The following is a 16,693-nucleotide window of genomic DNA, read 5'->3' on the forward strand; positions in this document are numbered from 1 at the left end:
CCCTTGGAACTTCCTCTCCTCTTCATTCCAGAGAGTCTTTGTCTGGGAACTGACCCACATCTGGGAATGTGGTAGGCAGTAGGACTTTCTGCTATGATGGTTGTATCCACCAGAGGTAGAAGTCTTTCCTGCACAGCAGAGGAGCCTTTCCTAGGCTGTGTATCTATTTCTCCTCTAGGAATATCTTAAAGGACATCTGTACAGTGATCGCTGTGGTCATGCTGGTCTGATAGAAGCATGGATATAGGGAGGATGTTAGGCTCCTGTACTCAGTCAGCCCTGGTACCGTCAGATATTTCCCCCATAGCCTTTCTAAAATTCCCTTGCCTCCCTGACTACACCAAGACAAGCCATCCTACCCCATCCTATGTGTCAAGAAGATCTGGCCCAGAGCGTGAGGCTCTGTTTTTATCATAAACAAACAAACAAACAAACAAAAACCCTGAAAGTCTGGTATTTGGCACCCAAACCACATCTCTGGGGCTGTTTTATACATTTTAAATCAGAACAGGAATCCTTTGTCAGACAAATCACCTCAGGTTTCACAGATCGCCTTGCTCACACGCCATGAAATGAATAATTGCACCAGTAGCAAAAGCTTAGCTGAAGAGAATGAGTCAAGGAATCGGAGCTTAAGATTCTCCTGTAGGAATTCTGCTATGGCCAGGGACGTGCTGGCACGGGTGGGAGGACCATGCCGCCACCGGACCGACCTATTATTACAGGCTCACCTCTCTGAGCCACTTTCTCAGTTCTCTTGTTTCCTTTGGTAGGAGAAATAAAAAAAGAAAAATTGTGAGAGGAATAATCACGATCTCTTGGCGAGCAAGGAATCTCAGCACTTAAAATCCTTTTCTTGAGTTTTGCCCAAGTAAAACCTATAAGCGTTAAGGAACCGTGGGCACCTGTAGCATGCAAGTGGTTATGAGTCCAGCCACACTTACAGATGACAGTGCTCGTTTGTTTTAAATCCGGTGTTCTGGCTAACCTAACAAAGATACCTAACAATTGAATCCAGGAAGCCTTTTAAACTGGGCAAGCCATCACTCTTCTGTGAAACCTAAAACTGCCTTCCCATTTCACACAGCATTAAAACCATGGGTCCTTCCTCAGACACGGCTGAGTGTGAGCATCGGACCCTTCCTGCCTCCCTTCCTACCTGCCTGGCCTGCACACTCAGGAAGCCGACCTAACACATTCGTCTCCTTGGGTTTTGTCAACGTCCCTGGCGCTCTCCATAGGTTGTTCACTTTGCTTGTTTTAATCTTGTTTGTCCCTCAGTGGCAGAGATCTTTGTCTCAGAGAGGCCACAGTCCTTGGAAAAATCCTTGGCATGCTAGAGGTCCACACATATTGTGTGAGTCCATGCATGAAACCTCTCGATGCCTGCCTACCTGTGGGCTGAGCCAATCGCAGCTTCATAAGCCTCCCAGGATGGAGTTAACCGCCCAATCCGTAACTCTTCACCACCAAACCAGCAGACACAATCTCCCAAGATGAATTCCATCACCTGGAAATTACCACAGCCAGGAAGACATTCCGACCTAGCAGTTAATATTTCTACATTTCTCCCTGAAGTCCATTAATGGTTAAAGTCCAAAAGCAGAAACTTTCCACTCTCCCAGGGCTTGCTATGCTTATTGTAAAACTAAGTGAACATTGACATCTCTGCTTATGCACTTGATAATGATGCCTGAAGAACGCTCAACTAAAAAGCAAATTGCCAGTGTAGCTCCCTCACCCTAAACGGATGACTTTGCAAATGGCTGACATTGAACTCGACAGATGTGCCTGGAGAAGGACCCCTAAAACACCTGCAGATGAACAACATCCACTTGCGCAAGGAGATGGGTTCACCAATCAGAGCCGTCTTTGTCTCACTCCTTTGGCCAAATGAAAGCTGCGGCCAGTGGTTTGTGAATATGCTTACTTCAAACAGCTATCTTATATTCTGGAAACTGATTGCAAAATGGGTGGGGCGAGGGATTCCTCAAGAAATTATTCTTTCATTTGTCAAATATTGACTTAGAGTCTCATAGGCATGTTGAACAAATTAAGGAAACATTTAGAGATGCTACAGGCAGTAGGAAGGAAGGGGCATGCTTAACAGAAAGGAAACACTCTAGTCAAGCCTCACTGGCAAGGTATCCTAAGGGCAAGACCCAAATGAAGAGCTATTGGGTCCCTTGGGAGCAGGTGTGTTCCTCGGACAGCATGTGCATGAGGTAGGAATGACGGTTTCCTTTTTCCCCTCTTCCATTTGGCTGGTGTCCAGTCTCCTCAACGTGGCCAAGAAACCAGCCTTCCTGTCTGCAGTATATTCAGGGACTTCCCAGCCCACCGTCTGAAGTACGCATCTCAGAGCAGCCTGCCACTAAACCTCTGTGGCAAGGTCTCTAAAATGAGCTCTCCCTGGTAAACAAATCTACATCGTCTGCCCATAGCCAGGAAGCTGCTGATTCCTGGCTTCTCCGGCGGGTCTTCCTCTGCTCACAAACTGTCATCACTAGAGCTCCTGGCAAAACTCCACCTGTCTCTGGGCAGAGCTCTTTCCCATCTCTTCCCTGGCTTCCTACACCATGAAAAGTAACTGTGCTGACCACTATCCTGACGCACAGTGTCATCCAAATGAGTGGGCTTGTCGTCCTGTCTCCTCCTCCTCGACCCACTGCCAGGAAGTGAGCGGAGTGCGCAGTGATGAGAAGCAGGGATTAGAACCTAGGAACAGGCAGTTCAGGCATCCTCTTGCAGCTCACCCCACCCTGGGCAGAAGCCCGATTGACAATGAAGCGAAAAAAAGCTCAGTCAGGGCTCCACAGCTTCTCCAGCCAGGAAGGATCAGGCTGCTGAGAGGGCCCAGGCTTCAGGCTCTGTTAAAATGAATCCAAGTATATGAATGTATTGATGTTTTAGAACATTGCTTTCTACTTGGCTCAGTCTCATGTCCAGCAGTTCCCAATTCCATATGTGAAACTGGCTATTCGCTTGAACAGAAATGTCTTTCTGAACAAACTGAACCAATGCTGAAAAACTCAAACTGCAACGAAGTAACATTGAGCATCTCCGTCCTTTTGCCTAGTTTCAGTTTTTGTTTTGTCTCTTCTCTAGATCAAACCTATGGCCTAAAGGTCTCTTCCCCTTGAGCTGCATGCCCAGCCTCCTAGGCAGTCATTTTTAAACTGGGCTGCTACAATATGCACTGTGGTAAGTACCGTCTGTGTCTTGCTTTGTTTAATAGTCATTACTACAGGGTGAGTCTTGGTCTTCAGGTGAAACAAAGGAGGCTCAGAAAATTAGAGAGAGCAGTGCAGCCTCAAGAATCTGTATAAGAACCAGCACTGGACAGACACTGGGCAGTGTATGTCTCAGTCTACACTGCTTTTCTTGAACAATCCACCCGCGCAGAGGTGCTTGAAGGAGAAACAAATGAATAAACCATCCTCTTAGACAGAGGGCATAGAACATCAGGATCCCAGTAGGCTCCTGGCAGGAAGGTGAGCAGGGGTGGGAAGCAGTGTGTGGAAAAGATGCAGAGCCAGAAGAGGGCTTGGCTGGCTGTATATTTGCCTCTGGCTGTCTGAGCTGGCTCTGCTTTATAAGAAGAAGGTGCTGCTGCAGTCAGCACCTGCAGAGCCCAGCTTCCCATCCTGCCTAGCAACAGGCTGGCCTGATGCAGAAACAAACTAGGAAGCTACCAAGCAGCAGCAGAAGAAGGGAAGCAAGCTCTTAAAAAATTCCAAGAACTGAAGTGTATCGTCTTTGCAGAAAATATAAGGGACTAGACCAGAAGAAACTGGACAAAAGGGCTTCATCAATCTTGGCAGTATTAGAAGCAGGAGAGCAGATCAGAGCCCACAGTTCACTCCTGTTTCCATCTACAGATAGGTCCATAAGTACATGGATGTATCTATCCATCCATGAACAACTATTCATCTAATTCATCTAAAAAATTCTTGCCCTCACTGAGCTCATTTTCAAGTGAGGTGTTTATACATACCACAGTGCAAACTGTGAAATTAGAGAATTAAAGGTGATTAGTAAAGAAATCAGGGGAGGACCAGAGAGACAGCCAGCAAAGTCTTCCATTTCAAGCACAAAGGCCTGAGTTCATTCACCAAAATTTACACTGAAAAATCATGTGGATATGCGTGTGTAAGCCCCGCATTGCAGAGGTAGAGGCAGGCCGATCTCTGGGCCTTCATGGTTAGCAGGCTATACTTGGTGAGTTCCAAGACAGAGAGAATTCCTATTCCAACAACACCACACACACACACACACACACACACACACACACACACACACAGAGAGAGAGAGAGAGAGAGAGAGAGAGAGAGAGAACAAGTAGTACCAGAGAAATGACCCCCCTGGCCTCCATACACTCATGAGTGCAGGCATGCACACACAAACGTTAGGGTGCTCACACACGCATACACAGAGTCATGGGGAAGAACTCTTGAGGTACTTACAGCAGAAATGGAGAGAAGCGGTATGTGCACTGATACTAAGAAGGAAATGCCATCCGTGTGTGCAGGGAGCACGGAAGGGCTGGATGGGTGGCAGGCAGAACACAGAACACAATGGTACTGAGACATATCAGGTGCCAGATCAGACACACAAGGAACAGAACTCATTTCAAACAGTAAAGCCATAGAGAAGCTAACAAGTAAAGACGTTCTAGCACCCTTTATGTTGTTAATAAAACTATCCTCACTATTCTATTTTGAAATAATCATGGGCAAGAAGTGGAACTAGAGTTGGAGTCATGGTGAGTAAGATCATTGGGATAGAGAGTCTTGCAGAGGGAGACTTAACTGATCTGATGATCAGACACACGGGAAGTTTGAGAGATATAATTCAAGGATGTCAGTGTGCTTCCCAGCCTGGGTAGCCAACTGAATTTTGGTTCCTTTTGTGAAAATGAAATCCCTGCTGAGTCTGCACTACTGAGCTTTGACCTCTAGGACCTCAGTGTGGTGATAGCAACTAAGAGTAGTTTGATATATTTAAGGCTTAGGGATGTAGCACCATGGCCGATCACTATCTTAGCATAGTCGTAATCCCTAACAACACAGCAGATAAAAATAAGGATCAATCTATCCAATCGGACAAATGCAGTGGTATACCCGAACACAAATAGTCAACTGCTCTCTTCCCTTCCACTCTTGTTGCAACTGTTCTTCACGTTGAACTTGCAAATGAAATCTTAGTTGGAACACCAAAATGGAAAACAGACAAATTGTAAAATTTTTGCTAATTAAAATTTATACTTTGAGTTCAATTATGGCATCTGCCTATGATAAAGTGAATCATGAAGCCAAATGGGCCAGCTGAACTCAGACATTTGAGACTAGATGCTGTGATGACATCTGTACTCTGTTAGATGCTCCAAAAAAAAAAAAGAATTCACTCTTTGTTTCGTGTGACTGCACTTGCAAATGGAAAATTTTTCTGTGTTGTTTTGTTAGTAACTCCTGTGACTAAGTGACAGAGTTATATATCAGTGGCTTATGCATGAGACTATTACTGTCAATGCACAAAAGAAAGAGAGAGAGAGAGAGAGAGAGAGAGAGAGAGAGAGAGAGAGAGAGAGAGAGCAATGTATCACAGGTACCACTCAGCACACATAGAAGACTTGAGAAAGTAGCCTCAAGAAGGTGATACAGAATAGCTCAGCAGCTCAACAGCCACAAAGAACTGAATTATGTACTTGTGTCCTTACGTCCTGCCACTATCAAGATGTTGCCTCACCTGAAGGGGGCTGAATCAGTTTCTTTTCTACTGCTGGGTTAAGATACTGTGATCAAGGCATCTTATAAAAGGACTGTTTAACTTGAGGCTTATGGTTGCAGAGAGGTACAGTCCAGGATGGCGGAGCACAGGTGTGCTGGCGGGAACAACTGAGAGCTTGCATCTTGATCTGCAAGCGGGAGGCAGAAAGGGACACTGGGAATGTCATGAGTCTTTTAAAACTCCAAAGCCTGTGTCCCCCTACTCCAGCGACCTACTTTCTTCAACGAGGCCATGTCTTCTAATATTTCCACAAATTCTGAGCAACTGGGAACCAAGTATTCAGACATCTGAGCCTTTGGGACCATTTCTACTCAAATCACCACATAGGCTATTACACGGTTGTGAGCAATCACAATGTTATTTAAAAGTAGGGATAAAACAGTAACCAGGACAAAAAAAGGAGACCTTCCCATTGTAGATGCCCCAGATCTGCACCCTAAATCCACCTTCCAGATTTCCACTGGCCTCTGTCTAACAGTGAAGCAAAGCCAGGTAACAATTTCAAGAATTGCATTAATAACTCACCTGGAAGCTTGAATAACTGAAAGAAACATATTGTAAGATGTAGAATAAATATTCACTTGCATATAAAATCAGGCCACCTCCTGCTGTCCTCAGTGGCAAAAGGACAGCTTTATTGTCCTTTCTTGAGGTGTGTATGCGTACATGTGGCGTATGTGTGTGCGCACATCTATGAGTGTATTTGGTAGTTTCCAGAATATAAGTGAGTCTTACAGGTTGCTACTACACCCATAGTCTACCTGGCCTGCAAGCTACTGAGGATTCCCCCTCCATGTAAGCACACCAGGGTTACACTCTGCTACCACGCCTGCCTCTATGTTCTGGAAATTTGAACTTACATGCTTGTGACTTTACATCAAGGGCTTTATACACAAAGCCCTCTCCCCAGACACGGCTTTTTTTTTTTTTTAATACTTTTTCAAGACAGGTTTTTCTCTGTGTAGTCCTAGCTGTCCTGAAGCTCACTCTGTAGACCAGGCTGGACTTATACTCAGAGATCTGCCTGCCTCTGCCTCTCAAATGCTGGGATTAAAGGTATGTGCCACCACTGTGCCAGCCAACCCTGACTTTTTAAAAGTAGAAGCAAGTTTCTTGCCACAAAGTAAAACATACTTTAATAAAACCTGTGCTTTCCCATCCACGTCTTCACAGTGCCATTCTGTATAGCTGTTGTTCCCACAGAATAAAACGTTCTCAGGTATTGTCCTTTAAGCCTCCATTTCTCTATTGTCTTTCCTACAAATCTTACTCAAAAAGAACTGAGGATGCAGCTCAGTTGGTCGAACACTTTCCTGCCGTACAGGCAACCCTGAGTTCTGTTTCTTTCTGGTACCACACAAGACCCAGTGTGCCTGCAATCCCAGCACTTGAGAGGTGGAAGGAGAAGGGTCAGAGGTTCAAGTCATCCTCAGTTACATATTTAGACTGAAGCCACCTTATATCCAAAAACAACAGAAAGAAGGGAGGAGAGGCCTTCTTCAGACTCTTTATCCACACCTACCTCCAATGACTAGCCCCATTTTCTTCTGACTTCTGCTTTCTTAGTACTTCAGTATTACAATGTATATGAGGAGTTACACACAAACCTGCTATTTCCTGGAGGGTGGGCAGGAAAAATGTTATAGAACTCATGATGCATTTCTTCTCACAGATTCCAATTGTACTTGAAGTACTCCTACATGTGCAATGGTGGTAACATAAGCATTCATCTAAGGCTATGTATACATGTAGCATGTTATGAGTTAATTTGTTACCCCATGAGTGAACATGGGGTAAATAAGCTTTGTGTGAGGCACAGATGCAAATCTCACTTTTTTTTTGTAAAGCTAGCGGTATTTTTATGCTTAAAAAAGGTGCTCAGAAATGATGGAAAAGGTTTTATTTTTAGGGTTTTTACCTTCTAAGCACACTCACACACACGCGCACACACACACACACACACACACACACACACACACAGAGAGAGAGAGAGAGAGAGAGAGAGAGAGAGAGAGAGAGAGAGAGACCCCATTCTTGAAAGTGGAAAAGACCCTGACTCACAAACCTTGAAGACCCCGCTCCTTACCACATACAGGCTACATGGAAAGAGGTTCTCTGGGAAAATAGTCACATATATCAGAAAGTCAGCACTGAGTCTCTCTGCCACCTTCACATTGAGGGAGGGGGGTGGTAACCTATGGCAACCCAAATCACGTCAATAGGCCATGGTTGAGGAGCAGCAGAAAGGGCTCATTTTCAACTCAGTTTGCAGCATCACAGGGTCAAATCATGGAACCTCCTCGCTGATGAAACTAACGACTCAAAGGCGAGATGCGATTTCATTCCAATAAGAATTGATATGCTCTGCCTTGGAAACTCTTCAAAACTTCTTTATGTGCTTTCTACTTGAAACAGGGACTTCATTCCAAAATAAAGTGGCTATAAAATTTGAGCTTGGCTTGCTTTTAATGACTTTGAGTTTTCTCACCAATGGCAGGGATATTGACCACAATTGCTGCTCCAAGGGTGGCAGCTAACCCTGTAGATGCTCCTCCACCTCCATCTTTATTTTTTTTTGGGGGGGGGGCAGGGATAGTGAATGTTCTTTTCATTTTATTTCCATTTTCTTTTATTGAAAATATATTCTTATCTCATAGACCATAATCTGGCTATGGTTTTCCCTCCCTTTGCTCCTCTCTGTTCCTCCCCACTTCCTTCCACTCTGGATCCACTCTCTTCTTTCTCTCAAAAAAAAGGGGCTTTGAAGAGATAACAAGCAAACATAACAAAACAAAATATAATAAGGTAGCTGGACATGGGGGTTCATGCCTTTAAACCCCAGCACTCAGGAGAAAGAGGCAGGGGAATCTCTGTGAGTTCCAGGACAGCTAGGGCTGCTACACAAAAAAAAAATCCTGTCTCAAAAATCAAAATAATAATAGTAGGAATAATAATAATAAGTGCAAAGCAAAAACTACCACATCAAAGTTGGACACAGCAACCCAAAAGGAGGAGAAGAGTCCCAAGACAGGCACAAAAGCCACAGAGCCACTCAGTCAGGAGTTCTTTAAAAACACTAAGCTAATAACTATATGTGCAGAGGACATTGTGCAGACCTCTGTGGGACCATCTGCTTGCTGCTCCAGTGTCTGTGAGCTCATAGGAAACTTCTTAGTTGATTCAGGGGGCCTTGTTCTCCTGGCATCCTCTATGCTATGCTCTCTGGTTCTTACTATTTTTCTGGCTGCTTGTCTTTTGTGTTCCCTGATCTCTGAGGAAAAGGATTTGATGAAGCCACGCTCTTACTCCTTAATGTCTGTTGATGGGTCAATGCACCTGTACCCACCTACTTCTTGAGAAAGCCTCTCTAATGATGACTAAGACACTATTCTATGAATATGGAGAATATCCTTAGAAGCCATTTTTAGATACATTTCTTAGACCAATCATGTTTAGTTTTCCCCTAGATCTCTGGGCATTCTATTCTCTGATTCTTGGATACTCAAGCAGTGTTAGGCATGGGTTCCCTTTCATGTAGAGGGCCTTAAGTCAAATCAGACATTATTGGCTGTTCCCACAAGTTCTGTGCAACCATTGCCCTAACTTATTTTGCAGGGAGGACAGATTGTAGGTCAAAGATTTTTGTGGCTGGGTTAGTGTTCATGTTTCTCTTTGGGTATCTGTAGATTATCTTCCCGCACCAAAAAGACTAGAACATAAGGGTAAGGATCCCATGTATGCACCAGCTCAACTTCTCCATGTTCAACGAGCTGTGTGGATGTTGTCCTAGGCAACAGGGTCCACTTTCAGTTTTCAGAGAACAATCTTTTGTCTTAGCATCGGCCTGGATTGTTTGGGGATTTCCATGAGAACCCTTTGACCAATGATTTGATTGAATACAACCTAATCCTGCTGCTGGAATTCTTGATTGGCTAGAAGAGATGGCCAGGTGAGACTCCATACTCCCCATTACTAGGAGTCATCATTAGGATCACCTTCATAGATTCCAGGAAGTTCCTACAACTCTAGATTTCCATAGCACCCTCAAGATGTACCCCCAATTCTAGTTGAGTCACCCCTTACTTTTTCTCTCCAATTCACTTCTTCCCCACTGAACCCCTCCCACTTCTATCCCCACCAGACCCAATCCACCTATTAAATCTTTTCTATTTCCCCTTCCTAGGGAGATCGAGACCCCCAAGACCCCTCCTCTTTACCTAACCCCTCTGGGTCTATGGATTGTAGCTTAGTTATTATTTACTTAACAGATAATATCCACTTATAAGTGAATATATCCCATATTTGTCTTTCTGGTTCTATGTTAACTCACTCAGGATCAAGCAGGCTTCATCCCCAACATTCAAGGATGGATCAGTATATGAAAATCAGAAAATATATTCTACCATATAAATGAACTGAAATGGGAAAAAAAACACATGATCATCTCATTACATGTAGAAGAGACCTTTGACAAAATCCTACATCCCTTTATGATAAAAGTCCTGGGGAAATTAGGAATACAAAGACATACCTAAACATTTTAATAAAGGCAGTTTACAGCAAGCCTATAACAAAAATCAAATTGAATAGAGAGAAACTCTAAGCAACTCAGGAAAAGAAAAGGTTGTCCACCCTTTCCATATTTATTCAATATAGTACTTGAAATTTCAGCTAGAGCAATAAGACAATTGAAAGAGAACAGTGGGGTACAAATTGGAAAGAAAGAAGCCAAAATATCATTATTTGAAAATGATATGTTATTACTTATAAGTTGCTCTAAAAATTCTGCCAGAGACCTCCTACAGCTAATAAACACTTCACCAAAGTGGCTGCATACAAGAATAACTAAAAAAGAAAAATTAGTAGCCTTCCTTTATACAAATAACAACTGGAGTGAGAAACAAATAGGGAACCATCCTTCACATTAGCCTCAAATAATATAAAATATCTTAGAGCAACTCTAACCAATCAAGTAAAAGATTCATGGAAAAAAAAAAAAAAAAAAAAAAAAAAAAACTTCTAGTCTTTGAAGAAATTTAAGAAGATATCAGAGGTTTGAAAGATCTTCCATGGTAATATATTGGGAGGATTGACATAGTAAAAATGGTGGCCCTTCCAAAAGCAATCTACAGATTAAAGGTAATCCCCATTGAAATTCTAACACAATTCTCTTTCTCAAAATTGTTATTATTTTTTAATTTTTCACTTTACATGCCTGTGATGGTTTGTATATCCTTGGACCAGGGAGTGGCACCATCTGAAGGTGTGGCCTTGTTGGAATAGGTGTGACCTGGTTGGAATGGGTGTGTCACTGTGGGTGTGGGTATAAGATCCTCACCCTAGTTGCCTGGAAGTCAGTCTTCCACTAGCAGCCTTTGGATGAAGACATAGAACTCTCAGCTCCTCCTGTACCTTGCCTTCCTGGATGCTTTCATGCTCCCACCTTGATGATAATGGACTGAACCTCTGAACCTATAAGCCAGCCCCAATTAAATGTTGTTTTTTGTTTTGTTTTTATAAGACTTGCCTTGGTCATGGTGTCTGTTCACAGCAGTAAAACCCTAACTAAGACAATGCCCCTCACTCCTTCCTGGTCATCCCCTCCCACAACCCCTCCCCCCAACCCCATCCCCTTCTCCTTTGAGTGTGTGGAGGACCCCATGTAACCCTCCTATCCTGGCACATCAACTATCTGTGAGGCTAGATGCATCCTCTTCCACTTAGGCCAGACAAGGCAGTCCAGCTAGAAGAACATATCCCACATACAGGCAACAGCTTTTGGGATAGCCCCTATTCCAGTTGTCTGGGACCCACATGAAGGTCAAGCTGCACATCTGCTACATAAGTGCAGGGAGGCCTAGGTTCCATCCCATGTATGTTCCTTGGTTGTTGGTTCAGTCTTGGAGAGCCTCAAGGGTCCAGGTTAGTTGATTCTGTTGGCCTTCCTGTGGAGTTTCTATCCCTTAGGAACTGTAATTTTTCCTCTTAATTCTTCCATAAGAGTCCCCAAGCTCCATCCACTGTTTGGCTGTGAGTGTATGCCTGTCTGAGTCAGCTGCTGGGTGGAGCCTCTCAAAGGACTGCCATGCTAGACTCCTGTCTGCAATCAAAAGAGAGTATCATTAATAGTGTTAGGGTTTAGTACTTGTCCACGGGATGGTTCTCAAGTTGTTCTGGGTTTTTTGGTTGGCCATTGCCTCGGCCTCTGCTCCATGCCCAATTCCTGTATTTCTTGTAGACAGGTTAAGTATTGGGTTAAAAATTTTGTGAGTGGGTTAGTGTCTTCACCACTCCACTGGGGTTCCTGCCTGGCCACAGGAGATAGCTTCCCCAGGTTCCAAATCCTCAATGCTGTGAGTCACAGCTAAGAACACCCTCATTGATTCTTGGATGCTTACCCTGCCCCAGGTCTCCATATCTTCCTGGAGATGCCTCTACGCTCAACCCCATCTGTTTTTCCACTCATTCTTATGGCCATCTGGCCATCCCCATGCCCTTCCCTACACCTGACCCCAAACCCTGACTCCCACTCCCCTCCAAATCTCCTCCCTCCATCTGCCTTCCATGACCATTCCATTCCTCCTTCCAAGTGAGACGTGAGCATCCTTGCTTGTGCCCTCCATCCTGTCCAGCTTCCTTGGGTCTGTGGGATTGTAGCATGGGCATCCTGTATTTTATGGATAGTATGCACTTCTAAACTAGTGGCCACTTGACACCCCTGAGAGTTCCTGTCTTCCTTGCCTCTCGGGCAAGAGCAAATGTGCAGTGACTGGCTATGTTCCATGTGTGTGACTGGTCTGCTTCACTTCATCCACAGTGCACTCCGTTCTTCCTCCGTTCCCTGGATTGCAAGTGTCTCCATCCCAAGGCAGCAGTAGAACCACCACCCAACGCTCCCCATCATGTATCAATATGGAAAGTGAAATGTTTTCCTACTTTTAGAGCCATACATCTCGCTGGCTAGAAGTTCATCAACAAATTACGACTTTGCTCATAGTTTGGTCCTTAACTTGATTCTTGTTTACTTAATCCTCTCAGCATGGGTTCTTAGCACATCAAAGAGCAGTGAAATTCAGCGTGGATTATCATTATCGTGCTTTGGGGAGAAAACAAGAGAAAATGAGATCCTAATGGTTTGAGCAATGAGCACAACGTCGGCCTGGAAAATGATTGGGACATTACTTTTTAATTATATAATTTTTTTACTACTTTTCTAAGTAACTATACAAAATAATGTTTCAGTGAGATGTTTTTATACATGTAATTATATTTTGTTCTAGTTCTTCCTCCATACTCACTGTTCTCCTGTAACTTCCTCTTGCTGGTCACTCTCTTCAATCTGCTTTCATGACACATGCATTCTAAAACCCCCCTCCCTCCATCACTTAGTCCTCACTTAAGGTCTCTTTCTCCCCTTTCATGGACCCCCTCCTGCTCTCAACACACACACACATGCACGCACACAAATGCACACACTCATACAAGCATGCAAATCAAACCCAGGTTCTACATGAGAAAAAGTACACACTATTTCTCTTTCTAAGTCTGGTTAAACAACAATTGCCAGTTCTGCCTATTTTCCTGAGAAGCCATAAGCCCACACTTCCTTATGGCTGAAGAAAATCTATTGTGTGTTTCCCCCATTCTTGTTTTGCATTCATTCTCTGATGCTTTTCACGGGCTGGGAATTCAGTAGCAATGCGCATGGCTGTGTGTGTATCTTTGTGACACGCTGATTTAGAATGCTTTGGCCTGAGACTGCTAGGTAAGATGGTAGAATAGACACTGCCTATTGTCACCCAGTGAAGGAGAAGACTCAGAATAAGGTTGGGAGTGGGGACAGTTCCAAGAGAGGGAGAATGCCCAAATTCACAAAGATGGTGGCTGGACAGCTGAAAGGTGTAAAGAAAGAGGTCAAATAATAGACAGAAAGGAGTCACAGCTAAACACAGCAGTAGCCAACATGCCCAGTGGGGAGAAGATACAGAAAACTACAAAAAAAAAAAAATGTAAGACAGTTGACCCCAGTGGGGAAACACTGGCCCTCCTTAGGACAAGCCAACAGCTTACATGAGCCTCAAAACCAGTTGCAGTTTTAGGGAGAGTGATTCTTCCAAAGGATAGGTCAGAAGTTTAAAGGAATCCCACCCACTTTGTTATTCTGCATGACTGACAGGGAATTGGCTGAGTTCCCTCTTGAGAAGAAATCTATTGTTGAAAACTGAGCTACCCTGCGGGCTTCAAAACAGGAAACAGTGAGAAATTGAGGACACTGGATTTAATCTGTTGCCATCCCTGGGTGAGAGAAAATTCCTGCAGCAATTGTGCAGAATGGGAGTGGCAGGTGCTACAAACCTTAGGAGCAGGCTGCAGGAGGCAGTGAAGTGCCAAGGAAAGAGCAACTTCTCCCTGCATTGCCAGGGGCAGATCGCATCAGCTGAGGCTGACTGAGGCTGATGGCTGGTTCTGCCCCTGGAGCCTGTAGAGCCTGAAAGGCTGACTCCACATGGGTCTGCTTGACACCCCATAGCTATCTCCCTCCAAGTGCATTACTGATACTTAGAGGTCTTAAATGTACAAAGGCAGGTCCTCCAACTGTACAGCTCTCTGCGCTGTGGTTGCTTCCCACACTCCTAACATAGCTGAGACATCTCTCCCTTCCCCTGCTAGAAGAGCCAACCAGGAAGTAGAAACAGAAGCTGGGAGAGTGGGAGACCCTTCCTAGCCCACAGACTGCAAATCCAAGTGTGGCCAGCAGAGGCCTCTAGCACGCAAAGAGAGGACAGTGCTAAATAAAGACCCCACTGGTGGACGTCAGATATTGTCCAATACAAGCAGATCACCAGCATGAGCCATAGCTAGGGCAAGTCCACATAGGTGCTACTGTCCGCCCTCCTTCCACACATGCAGCAGGCGGTGTCCAGTTGTTAAGAACCCAGGAAAAGGTCGCTCCAGCAGGATCGATTTTCCACGGTGTACCTCTCTTATCCCATGGATGCCACTTTCTGCAGTAGTTTTACTTTTCTATTTGAAAGCTATACTGTATCCCGGTCCATACATCCAAATAATAGATTGCTAAGTATCCTTTTCCCCTCATCTTTCTTGATTGACTTCTGTGTTCCCTCCCTTGATTCGTTGTTTGTTTGCTTGGTTTTTTTTTTTTTTTTCATTTGTTTGTTTGTTTGATTTTGGTTTTGTTTTCTTCACTAGTAGAATTCAGGCATAATCTGATTGTGGCTTTTTAGTTGTGCCTGTTTTTGTTTTGTTTTCTTTTGTTTTTAATTATATTTTTCATTCTCTTTCTAACATTTAATTTTTTTAATTATCTTTTTAACATTTACTTTTCAAACTTACTCATTATTAAGGATTGTTTTTACTTTTGTGCTTTGATATTTTAAAATCTTCTCTAGCCTCTTGTCTCTGCTTCTTCTTTCCTTTCCCCGCATAACATTCTTCATGCCTCCTTCAATTTGCCTTTGTTTTCTCTTCTGTTTTTTTTCCCCTTGTCCTCAATTCCTTTCTATATGACATTCATATTTCAATACTTTCCCTAAATAATTTTTAAGATTTATTTTTATTTATGTGTATGTGGGAGTATATGCAGCTACATTCAGAGGCCAGAGGGAGAGTCTAATCTCCTGAAACTGAATTTAAAGTTGCTTGTGAGCAGCCTGACATGGGTGCTAGGAACTGAACTCGGGAGCCCCAGAAGAAAAGTGTTATTAAATGCTGAGACACCTCTACGCTCCCCCAAACACTTTCGAACGTCACAGCACATTTTACTTTAGATTTCTCATCTTCAAACTCTTGGTGACTGGAGATTGGACTTTAATAAAATTTAGGTATGTTTCCATATCTTACCTGGTTTGTTGGTGTTGATGTTATAACAGTTGCTTTCTTGTCATTGAGTGGTGCTGGGGATTGAGCCCTTATAGTAGGCTACTCAATAAAAAAAAAGTTCCTCAGATGAAACTGGAAAAGATAACCACCTTAGTGGATGTATAAATCACAACACAGAAACACCTGGAACATGAAAAATTGAGGCAATATCTTTCTCCAAAAGACCATAATTGCTCAACGGCTGGATTTAAATATACAAAAATAGGTGGGAATGACAAAGAAAGAGTTTAAGTTTTCCAATAAAAAAAAATGATCAATACCCTTAAATAAGGTAAGAGCAAGCAGAAGAATTTAATCTAAGACCTGGAGAAGAAAGCCAGCAACACAGAAGAAAAAGTGTAGAAAAAGGAAAAGAAAAGTATAAAAATAAAAAAATCTGAAATATGAGTAGAAAAGTTGACAACATGGAAAAAAAAACTACTTATCAAGGAAACTGTGCTAAAAAAATTAGACATTTTGGAAGTAAAAAAACTCAATAAATCTGTGGGGGAAACACAATGGAAAGTTTGGGTAAACAGAAGAAAAACTAAAGGATGGAGGAAATGGTACAGGAAATAAAATAACACTACCACAAACCATGAACACAAAATTAGGTAAACATGGATTTTATGTCTCATAACTCTGTATATAGCTAAAGTGACTGGGGATGGGAGAAATGACCCTTCTCACTCTGACTCTTAGTAAAGGCAACTGTTGACCAAGAAGATACAATTACAAACAAATGGAGACTGAGTGTTTTAAGTTCCTGGTGGCATAAATAATTAACGTGCATGAAAAATAAGATGGATCTTGATAGAATCATAGTGGTTGGTTTCAATACCCCACTTTCATCTTTTCACAGGTCTTGCGAATTAAAAAGAAACAGAAATAAACCTCAGGGTTTTGGTCCATCATAAACTTAACAGATATCTACACAATATTCCATCCAATAGATATAGAATACACATTCTTTTCAGCATCCCATAGAGCCTTCTCTGAAACAGCATACTAGGCCACAAAGAAA

At 43.2% G+C, this 16,693-nt stretch overlaps 1 long non-coding RNA gene across 1 annotated transcript; it reads right to left on the reverse strand.

Annotated features, from left to right (window-relative positions):
- Positions 1-11,852: 11,852 nt before the first annotated feature.
- Positions 11,853-15,987, reverse strand: Gm31960. Its single transcript, XR_386330.2, has 3 exons — positions 15,652-15,987; positions 12,727-12,886; positions 11,853-11,890 (listed from the first exon to the last, which is right to left on the reverse strand). It is a non-coding gene; the product is annotated as a predicted gene, 31960 (long non-coding RNA).
- Positions 15,988-16,693: the final 706 nt, after the last annotated feature.

Source organism: Mus musculus, chromosome 18, assembly GCF_000001635.26.
Source record: "Mus musculus strain C57BL/6J chromosome 18, GRCm38.p6 C57BL/6J".
NCBI lineage: Eukaryota > Metazoa > Chordata > Mammalia > Rodentia > Muridae > Mus > Mus musculus.